The sequence below is a fragment of the Bombina bombina genome, chromosome 8 (genome assembly GCF_027579735.1).
Source record: "Bombina bombina isolate aBomBom1 chromosome 8, aBomBom1.pri, whole genome shotgun sequence".
NCBI classification, from domain to species: domain Eukaryota; kingdom Metazoa; phylum Chordata; class Amphibia; order Anura; family Bombinatoridae; genus Bombina; species Bombina bombina.
Window position 1 is genome coordinate 22,796,838 of NC_069506.1, and position 11,978 is coordinate 22,808,815.

Genomic DNA, 11,978 nt, shown 5'->3' on the forward strand with positions numbered 1-11,978 from the left:
ACAGTATGGCTTAGAATAAAATCTCAATTTATTGTAAAACTATATAGTAGAAATGTTATATTTTAGTGGGTAGTTACAAGAATGGGGGAACCTTGTGTGGGGTGGACTCATTAGAGCTATGAAAACCCTTTGGGTTGGGGCTCACAATGTGTGAGAGTCACATGAGGGGAAAACCCATCCCAACTCCCCATGATCCCAAGACAGGCTCAAAAAATTCTGTAACTTGCAAATGCTTCAAATCAAAGAAGTGATTCAGGTGATTTGCCATGATTTAAAAACAGAATTTGGTTTTTGGTTTCTTTAGTGAGAAGCACAATCTTACATAAATCATCTGAAGGAGATGTGCAGAAAATGTAACGGTAGAAGCTTTCATGTAGTGTCTTATAACAATATAACTGGTGAAATGTATTAATAATAGGGGCGTAACTAGACCTTGCTGGGTAATGGCTGTGGTAGAGACACCATTTTAGCCGTGCTTTTTCTGGCTGGCTGTAGTCAGCAACCACATAGTAAAAAAGGGGCTTCTTCTCTATGAATGAGAAGTCCCATTGGTCAATGTGTGCCAGATGATATGCACAGCCTTCCTGTACAAATATGGGTGTAGGTTTCTCTGTACAGTAACAATGTTGCTATCTGGGAAACCTGGCCACCATATTGTAAAGGCCAATCTATTCACCTCCCTAAAGCTGTGAGTCTGGTTTGCATTGGAGCACACAGTGGGGCAGACAGGATGCATTAAGGAGGTGAAGTGATGCAATTACTGACTGTAGGGCCCCCTAGAGGGGTAGAGGCTGAGACCTCTGAGACCTATGTAGTTATGAACGTGACCTGATTACCAAGAAGGATATGACCACAGATGGTAAACCTCCTTAAATTAAAATAACCCATCTATTGCACACTGTTACTCAGTTATAGCTGAAAGAAATCACAGCCACAAAAATATACTTAAAAGGATCTTCCATCTATAGTTCTATACATACGGCTAGATTACAAGAGTTGCGGTACGGCTTTTAATTCTGAAAACATGGTCATTTCAGCGTAATGGCCAGGAACGCATATTACGAGTTGTGTCGGTATAGCTATACTGCAAGCATTTTAGCCTGTAAATCAACGTCCATTCCGCACTCAAAAAATGACATTTTTGTAAGGGATTTCCATAGCGCTGGTGTTACAGGTTGTGCATTGAGGCTCAAAAGTTTGCGTTACAGCCTATGCCGACACAATCCATACCGCTATTTGAGATCATTAGTTATGGATTTTGCAAAACAAAAATGTTTCACAAAACGCATAACTAAACTGTTACAAAGTACACTAACACCCATAAACCAGCTACTAACCCCTAAATTGCCGCCCTCCTGCATCGCAAACACTATATAAAACGTATTAACCCCTAATCCGCTGCTCCTCGACATCGCCGCCACTATAATAAAGTTATAAACCCCTAAACCTCCAGCCTTCCACATCGTAAAACACTTAATTAAACTATTAACCCCTAAACCTAACATCTTGAGAGAAGGCTTAGGTGGCTAAGATACAGTGGATTAGTTTAATATATACATAAAAAGTGCATACATTAGAATAAATGCACCAAATAAAATAAAGTAGTAAATTAATAAATATGATGATATACAAACATCAAATAAAACAATTAAATAAAAGACATGGATCCATGTGTTCAATAAAACATAAAAGACATACATTCACTAGTTAGTAAATGTCTTCTGACTTTTAAAATCTGATAAAATACTGATTAGGGTGATCAAACCTGATAAAATATGTATGTGACGATCAAACCTTTTCAACGTCACAATACAGTAGAGAGGTGTGGACATAAAGGGTTTAATAGCACACTGCTCTGGTTCCCTTAACCTTGTAACTCTACAAAAAGACCTTAAAAGGGACACCACATTAACCCCCAAATCCTGTCCACACTGCTCTATTTAACAATTTCTGCCACCACCAAAACTCTGAAATTAAAGGGGCATTTTGGAACCCCCAAAAACTCACACAATTTAACAATTATGTAACGTACCTTTAACCTTGTCTCAACAGTGTGTGAATTTATATATTAGAGCCCAAAAACAGAATGAGATTTTCTATGTGTTAAATAACAACAATATCAATACAGGTTAAACAGTGTGAAATTATAAAGACATTCAAAACAACAAACATTTGCAAAGTTACAATTCTTTAAAAAGAAAATGGGACATGAAAAGAATACACACACAATCTCCAACTTATTACCAAGGTCCTTTAGATATGTGGAGAACTGCCGTTCATGATGTTAGTGGCTTGGGTCCCAGGGCAATTCTACCCAAAAGTCTTTCTGTTACATACACTTAAACTAAACTTTCTTTGTCTTGTCAAGGACACTGCCCTTGTTATAATTTACAACGAGGTTAACCATTGCACAGCTAGCCGTGGCTCACAGTATCAGTCTCCAAGAGGAGGGTTTGAAACTTTCACATTCATACACACACTTTACACAAAGAGCATTTCACAATAAACCTGTGACAGGCTAATGGGGGGGGGGGTCTTAGCTACAGATTTCACACAAGGAACAAGAAATTCACATTAACCCTTTTCCAGGCTGAGACCTTTCCAGGTATCAACTACTCCACCTGATTGTATCATGACACCTCCCCTTTTTAAATGGAGGACAGGGAATTTAGCCACATGCTAATCCCTCTTCCACCTACACCACTGTCTTTCCTCGTTCATAAGACCAGGTCTGCCCTTTTTGCACACTCTCTGCATTCATTTGCCCACTGCAACAGTTAGCATCAGCTGACACAATTTCCCGTGTGGAGGACACTCCCTTGCAGGATATCATACACTCCCTGCCCTCACTCTCACTCGTAAAGAGATCTAGAGCACCCTCAGGGTAACTCACTAGGGGAATAAGGGCACTTCTTGCAATGCTTAGGCCAGATACTCCACTGTTCACACCTACCCCTGTATGCTCGGTAGGTGTAGCAGGTTCACTAGTCACTGCAGCTGCTTTGCCCACACACTCTACATCCAGGGCACACACAACTATGAGAGAGCTGCAGGGGAAAGTCACATCTCCCTTCCCCTCTTCTTCACATTTGCCATCTCTGTAGGGGAGGTCCACAGACACACCCAGAATCCCATCCTGTTTTACTCTCAGTAACAGGGCAGGATGTACTCTGGCCCCTACACCAGCCATGCCATTCACTCCTTCTTGCATATGCAATCCTGTTTCAAGGACAGACTGACACATGCCTGTCACCTGTTCTCCTTTGCAGCTGTATAGCTGACATCCCTCACTAAGGGTGCATTTTACCTCAGGGAAAACAGAGAATAAGCCTCTTCTCCTGCCCCCTGCTCACTCCACTGAGCTGGCACACCACACTCGGGCATCTGACCTGACATGCTGGCCACTTTACCCCACTCCACACATCCTATCTTTTCCTGGGGTGTAGCAGTCCCTTCACTAAGTTCTGTCATTGCCCATTCCATATTTTCCTCTTGGGCATGCAATGCTGGTTCTAGCACAGAAGGGTATACACACTCAGTCTGCCCTTCTGCCCAGCCCTGCTGCCCTCTCGCATTCCCACACACTGCATCAGGCACACATTATCACAATCAATGGCAGTATAATCCTTTTCATTGGCACAACACAGTACTGGTACAGGTTCAGGTAAATCATTATTAACCCTAGGCTCTTCCTCCCAGCACCCATTGTCACAAACATTTTCAATACATCCATTTTCATTAGAACAAGATATTACTGGTGTACACAAAGGCAGAGCTGCATCAACCCTCACCCCCCCCCCCCCACCAGCAATCATGTTCAAGGGAATCATTCTTCATCCTTTGGTGGGATACCTTCAGCCCTGGTGTAGCTAGCGATGTGTCCATCCCCAGCCTCCCCTCTGAGTCCCCCAAAGTTTCACACAGTACCTCAGTTGGTGCATGTCCCTATACTGGCCCTTCCCTTTTGCAGGTGTTGTCCTCTGGGGCATACTGACAAAGCATCCGGCCCAAATCATCGCCCAGCAAAACATCAACAGGGATATCCGCAGAGATCCCCACCTCCCGCAAACCTTTTCCCACACCCCAATCAAGGTACACTCGTGCCACAGGCACTTCGGGGCAAACTCCCCCAACTCCTTGAATGGACACAGTCCTTCCTGGTATAATGTTCTCCGGCTTTACCATTTCAGGATGTACCAAGGTAACCGAAGCTCCACTATCCCTGAGTCCTGTTGCCACCTGGTCACCCACAGATACCCTCTGTAGGTTATTTCTCCGCTTTTGCCTTGGGAACCCACCCACAAACAAAACAGATGCTAGTCCCCCAGCCACATTCCCACCCTCAGGCTTCTTCTTCTCTGGACAGGTGAAACTCTGATGCCCCATCTGTTTACAAGTGAAACACCAGCGGGTATCCCCCTGTCCCGGTGTGGCCCCTGCCCCTCTGGCTGTAGGGTGTAGATCAGATGGTCTCTCTGCTGCCTTGTTTGCTCTTTTCCACTTAGGAGACACAGCTTGAATAGCTGCCTGCCTTGTTTCAGTTGCTCTGTTGTTGGCATAATCGTTAGCCAGATCGGCAGCCTCTGCCACTGTTTTAGGCTTTATGTCCAGAATTCATTCTCTGGCATCAGGACTCTATCTGTGAAGGAACTGCTCCAAGATCATCAAATCCTCCAAAGCTTCATGAGTGAGGAATTTTAGGCCCCCAGTCCATTGCTTAAAAGCAGACCTTAGTTGTGCAACATATTCTGTGCAGCTGTCATCTGACCTTTGATGGAGACTCCGAAATGTTTTCCTGTAGAATTCCGAAGTGAGGTTAAAACTTTTCAATAAGTCTGTTTTTATTGCCTCATAGTCCTTGTTATCCTCCACTGGAAGTGAAGCAAATACATCCAGTGCTTTACCCTTCAGGCGAGGAGCTAAATAGCGAACCCATTGCTCTGGGGCCAGCTGATACTGCTTGCATACCTTCTCAAAGCCCTTCAGAAAAACATCCAAGTCAGTGTCTTTTTTTAACATTGTAAAATACTCCAGATGAGGCCTCTCTGTTGCTGGTTCCCCGCGTTCACTGGTTTGGGGAGACAGGCTGGTTCTGTTCATCTGCATAACCTCCAGCTCATGTCTCCATTGAGCATCATTTTCCTTTCTCTCTCTCTCTCTCTCTGCAGCATCTCTCTCTGCAGCCTCTCTCTCTCTTCCTCTCTCTCTTTCTCTCTCTCTCTCTGCAGCCTCTCTCTCTCTCTTCCTCTCTCTCTTTCTCTCTCTCTTTCTGCAGCCTCTCTTTCTTCTTTTCTTTCTCTCTCTCACTCTCTGCAGCCTCTCTCTCTTCTTTTCTTTCTTTCTCTCTCTCTCTCTCTCTCTCTCTCTCTCTCTCTCTCTCTCTCTCTCTCTCTCTATCTCTCTCTATCAGCCAATAGGATTGAGCTTTCATCCTATTGGCTGATCCAATCAGACAATAGGATTAAGCTCTCATTCTATTGGTTGATTGGAACAGCCAATAGGATTTTTCCCCTTTAATTCCTATTGTCTGATAGAAATCTTTCAGCCAATAGGAATGTAAGGGACACCATCTTGGATGACGTCACTTAAAGTGAACCTTCATTTTCCAGCAACCTTAAATATTATACCTTAAATATTACAGGAAATGTAACCCTTTTGTAATTGGTCTGCATAAGATTCTTATCTTTCAGGATTTCTCAGCGGAAACCTTAACTAAGAGAAGGGAGATGTCTGTCCCCTGTCTACGGTAAACTTATGAAGGCCAACTACAATATTAAACTGATTTATCGAGCCAAGCTGGTAGTGGCAAGAGAAGGAATCTCACATACTCTTAATAATGTCTTGAAAGCTGAATCATTTTGCAAAGAGGCGGGTCTATCCTAATTAATAGCAACTGTTGTAAGCTATAAATACTATTTCCAATGTTTAGATATGGAATGGAGTTTTTACTGTTTTGCATTATGTTTTAATTTTAAAGTTTGGTGTGGGGTTTTTTTTTTTTTTTTCCTCTCTCTCCCTCCAGCCTATTTTTTTATTTTTTTATTTAATTTCATGGAACGTGGGCGGCATAACCTCTCCAATCAAAAGGAAATCTATAATTAGATATTTGGGTAAAACTAAACCTGATATTGTCCTGTTACAGGAAATACACTTAAAAGCTGTAGAAATACCCAAACTCAAAACTAAATAGGTTGGAGAGGTTATTGCCGCCACACATGATTCCAGGAAAAAAAGAGTAGTAGCAATTCTTCTGAATAAAAATGTAGAGTATCATATTGAGGCTACTGCATTAGATCCGGAAGGGCGCTTCCAAATTATAGAGATAACTTTGAACAAATCACGTTTTATTTTATGTAATGTTTATGGCCCTAATAATGTTGATAGGGAATTTTGGATGAATCTGATGATCAAATTGCATAAATATATATGACAAAATTTAATAATAGCGGGAGATTTTAATTTAATAGTAGACCCTATTTTAGACAGATTAAATTAAAAAATGTTAATTGGTAAGGATAGGAAATCGTGCATATTACAGAAATTTTGTTTCCAACTTGCACTTATTGATATTTGGCGTGTTCAAAATCCTGATGGCCGCACATATACATGTATGTCCAAAGCCCATCAATCTTTATCCAGGATTGATTATTTTTATATCTCAGACTCTTTACTTTAGCTGAATTGGGAAGCCGGAATTGATGATATCATAATTTCAGACCATGCTGCTATATCACTAAAGTGTAAGACTAATATATCACTTTCATCTAATAATAATATCTATTTTCCTGAGCACTTAACTAATAACATTAGTTTTCGGAATTGGCTAAGATGTAGATGGGACAAATTTTACAAATATAACCATGAGTATATTGAGAAAATAGAAGTGTTTGGGGAAACAGCCAAAGCTGTCTTGAGAGGTTAGATTAAATCTTACATGTCCCAACAAAAAAAAGATTTAGACAAATTGTAATTCAATTGGCCAATCAAGTTAAAAATTCTTATAGATCTTATATAGATACTTCCATTAGATCACGCTGGATTGCATATGTGAATGCTAAGTCATCTCGGGATATACATCTCAAACAGAAAAATGTTCAAGAGGACCTTAGATTAAAAGCTTTATATGGAGGGCACGGCGGTAGATCAGCTAAATTCCTCAGAATATTTACTAAAGTAATTTCGAGGAACACTATTCCAGTTATTAAAAAGGGTATGGACAGATTTATTAAACAATTGGATATTGAAAGAGTCTTTTTGACTATTTTAATGATCTCTATAAATGTGAAAGCCCTGACATAATAAATAAACAAGAATTCTGGGATAAGATTAAAGTACCCAGACTTTCGGCAGATACTATGTCTGAAATTAATTTACCTATTTCCGAAGTTGATATCTCACAAGCTATTAAAATGGCTAAATTAAATAAAGCTGCCAGACCAGATTCCCTACCTACAGAATTCTATAGAATATTACAAATATAAATTACTCCTATTCTGAATAAACTGTTCAACTTCTATTTCTCAGAAAATACTAACTGCTCTCCCTATTTCACTGGTGCTAACATTTCTCTAATAATAAGAGTCATACAGGCCTATCTCGGTCCTGAATTCCGATTATAAACCGCTATCCTCTATTGTAGCTAAGCGACTCAAACCCCACATAGGGGACTTATTTCATAAGGATCAATCAGGATTTATGCCCGGGAGAAACCCTGTAAGAAACATGAGGAAGGTGCTAGTGCTTCTTGATTATTTTTGGAAAACTGTCGACCCGTTATTTAACCAGTGAACAAGTAGGGGTAGCAATGCGCAAATGTCACATTAGAACGACTCACTTGGAGACATCATTGAATCATTGCAGAGATATTTCTCCAGCCAGTTATTACCTTGGGAACACACATTGGGGCCCATTTATCAAGCTTCATATGGAGCTTGAAGGGCCATGTTTCTGGCGAGTCTTCAGACTCGCCAGAAACACCAGTTATGAAGTAGCGGTCTAAAGACCTCTGCTCCATAACCTGTCCGCCTGCTCTGAGGAGGCGGACAGAGATCGCGTGAAATCAACCCGATCGAAATACGATCAGGTTGATTGACACCCCCTGCTGGCGGCTGATTGTTCGCAAATCTGCAGGGGGCAGCATTCCACCAGCAGTTCACAAGAGCTGCTGGTGCAATGCTGAATGCGGAGAGCGTACTGCTCTCCTCATTCAGCGATGTCTGTCGGACATGATCCGCTGATCGGATCATGTCGGACAGACGTTTGTTAAATAGGCCCCATTATCTTATAGAGATGGGATCATTATATGTCAGGCTGGGTCATTTGCACAGTATAACTATCAGAGTGTCACTAATGAGTTTCTTTGTCATTGGAAATCTTCCTACAAGTGGTTCCTAGGTGTTATAAAATGTCCTCTCTTCCTAAACACATCTGAAAATGTTAGTATAAAAAAATCTCCCAATTATAACTAAGGTCAGATTCTAAGGACATCCAACTAATAAAATGAATCTTGTTTTAAGTAAGCTAACAGGAAATTGTGCAAACAGCACATGTTCTGCATTTAACAATGTGCACTTTATGTTCATCCTTTTTAAGACGCTCGTTTCGTCACTGTGCTCACAAATTCAGATGTTCCAATATACAAAATAATCTTGATTGTCATTTAAAACAAGGAGCAATCCATAGCAACATCACAATCATCAAACATTGTGCTCGTTAGGTATCTATTTCACAGCATCTAAAACGTTGCTACTATACAGCAAATAAACAGTCACATGTTAAGTTCAAATTCTGAGAAATATAAATGTTACTGTTACTGTTAGCAAATGATGTGCGGTTCAGATGTGATGTAGATAAATAAAAAAGCTCTTGCTACAACTAGGTACACAGCTGTAATAAAGTGATTCCATCTTATCTGTGCAGTAACATAACATTTCAGTCATAGGGACAAATGCACTTGTCAAACTCCCTGAAATTTTTACTGAACGTGATCCCTTTTCTGTCTGATGTCTATTTAAATTATGTCACAGCTTTTCTTTTTCAGTAAAGGTAAATAAACATAATCAGATGGATTTAAGGCCAATGCCGTCCCCTGAGATTGCTGCTTCTTAGCTATAGGAATAACAAGATACTTCCAATACTGATTAAGACTGCAAACACACATACAAATACATGCACCAAGTTTATTCATTATCAGCCTCTTCCCTTAATATATAAACTAGTGTTAAAGCCCATGTACACCATCCAAAATGTGTAATGAAAGAAATATACCTCTTAGGAGGCATAAATCTCTCCCTCTATCCCTATCCATGTATCCCTCTATCCATGTATCCCTATCCCTCTATCCATCTATTAATATCCCTCTATCCATCTATCCATCTATCCATGTATCCCTATCCCTCTATCCAGCTATCCCCATCCCTCTATCCATCTATCCCTCTATCCATCTATTAATATCCCTCTATCCATCTATTAATATTCCTCTATCCATCTATCCCTCTATCCATCTATCCATCTATCCCTATCCCTCTATCCCTCTATACCTTTATCCATCTATCCCTATCCCTTTATCCATCTATCCCTCTATCCATCTATCCCTCTATCCATCTATACCTATCCCTCCATACATCTATCCATCTATCCCTCTATCCATCTATCCCTATCCCTCCATACATCTATCCATCTATCCCTCTATACCTCTATCCCTCTATCCATCTATCCCTATCCCTTTATCCATCTCTCCATCTATCCCTCTATCCATCTATCCCTATCCCTTTATCCCTATCCCTTTATCCATCTATCCCTCTATCCCTATCCCTTTATCCACCTATCCCTCTATCCATCTATCCCTATCCCTCTATCCATGTATCCCTCTATACATCTATCCCTATCCCTTTATCCACGTATCCCTCTATCCATCTATCCCTATCCCTCTATCCATCTATCCCTCTATCCATCTATCCCTATTCCTCTATTCATCTATCCCTCTATCCTTCTATCCCTCTATCCCTCTATCTATCCCTATCCCTTTATCCATCTATCCCTCTATCCATCTATCCCTCTATCCATCTATCCCTCTATCCATCTATCCCTCTATCCATCTATCCATCGATCCATCTATCCCTCTATACCTCTATCCATCTATCCCTATCCCTTTATCCATCTATCCATCTATCCCTCTATTCATCTATCCCTCTATCCATCTATCCCTATCCCTCTATCCCTATCCCTTTATACATATATCCATCTATCCCTATCCCTCTATCTATCTATATCTATTCCACTATCCATCTATCCCTCTACCCATCTATCCCTCTATCCCTATCCCTCTATCCATCTATCCCTCTATCCATCTAAACCTATCCCTCTATCCCTATCCCTCTATTCATGTATCCCTATCCCTCTATCCATGTATCCCTATCCCTCTATCCATGTATCCCTATATCTCTATCCATATATCCCTATCCCTCTATCCCTCTATTCATCTATCCATCTATCCCTATCCCTCTATCCATGTATCCTTATCCGTCTATCCCTCTATCATCTATCCCTCTATCCCTCTATCTCTCTATCTATCTATCTATCCCTCTATCCATATATCCCTCTATCCATCTATCCCTCTATCCATTTATCCCTATCCCTTTATCCATCTATCCCTCTATCCATCTATCCCTCTATCCATCTATCCCTCTATCCATCTATCCCTCTATCCATCTATCCATATCCCTTCATCCATCTATCCCTCTATCCATCCATCCCTCTATCCATCTATCCCTACCCCTCTAACCATCTATCCGTCTACCTCTCTATCCCTATCCCTCTATCCATCTATCCATCTATCCCTATCCCTCTATCCCTATCCTACTATCCCTATCCCTCTATCCCTGGTATTACGAGTTTTTACAAACCCGTCGTTAAAAGGCAAGAAGTGAGCGTTGAGCAAAATTTTGCTCATTACCGCACTCCAATACCAGCGCTGCTTAAGTCAGCGGTGAGCTGGTCGTACGTGCTCGTGCACGATTTCCCCATAGCAATTAACGGGGAGAGCCGGCTAGTTTAGGATTTATTTTTATTTTACAGGTAGGTTTGTATTTATTTTAACTAGGTAGAATACCTGTAAAATAAAACCTAACCTAAGTTGCAATAACACCTAACACTAAACTATAATTAAATAAATTAACTAAATTAACAACAATTAAATCAATTAAATTAGCTAAAGTACAGAAAAAAAACAGTAAATTACAGAAAATAATAAACAAATTACAAGATATTTAAACTAATTACACCTAATCTAATAGCCCTATCAAAATAAAAAAAAAATAAAAAAAAAAAAAAACCTAGCCTCAACTAAATTACCAATAGCCCTTAAAAGGGCCTTTGGTGGGGCATTGCCCAAAGTAATCAGCTCTTTAACCTGTAAAAAAAAAATACAAACAACCCCCCAAAAGTAAAACCCACCACCCACATAACCAACCCCCCAAATAAAATACTATCTAAAAAAACCTAAGCTCCCAATTGCCCTGAAAAGGGCAGTTAGCTCTTTTGCAAGCCCAAACCCTAACCTAAAAATAAAACCCACCCAATACACCCTTTAAAAAACCTAACACTAACCCCCTGAAGATTGACTTACCGGGAGAAGTGCTCATCCAAGCCAGGCCGAAGTCCTCAACAAAGCCGGGAGAAGTCTTCATCCAAGACGGGCGAAGTGGTCCTCCAGAGGGGCAGAAGTCCTCATCCAGACGGCATCTTCTATCTTCATCCATCCGGCACGGAGCGGGTCCATCTTCAAGACATCCTACGAGGAGCATCCTCTTCATCCGACGACTAAAGACGAATGAAGGTACCTTTTAAGTGACATCATCCAAGATGGCGTCCCTTAGATTCCGATTGACTGATAGAATTCTATTAGCCAATCGGAATTAAGGTAGAAAAATTGGCTGATCCAATCAGCCAATAGGATTGAGCTCGCATTCTATTGGCTG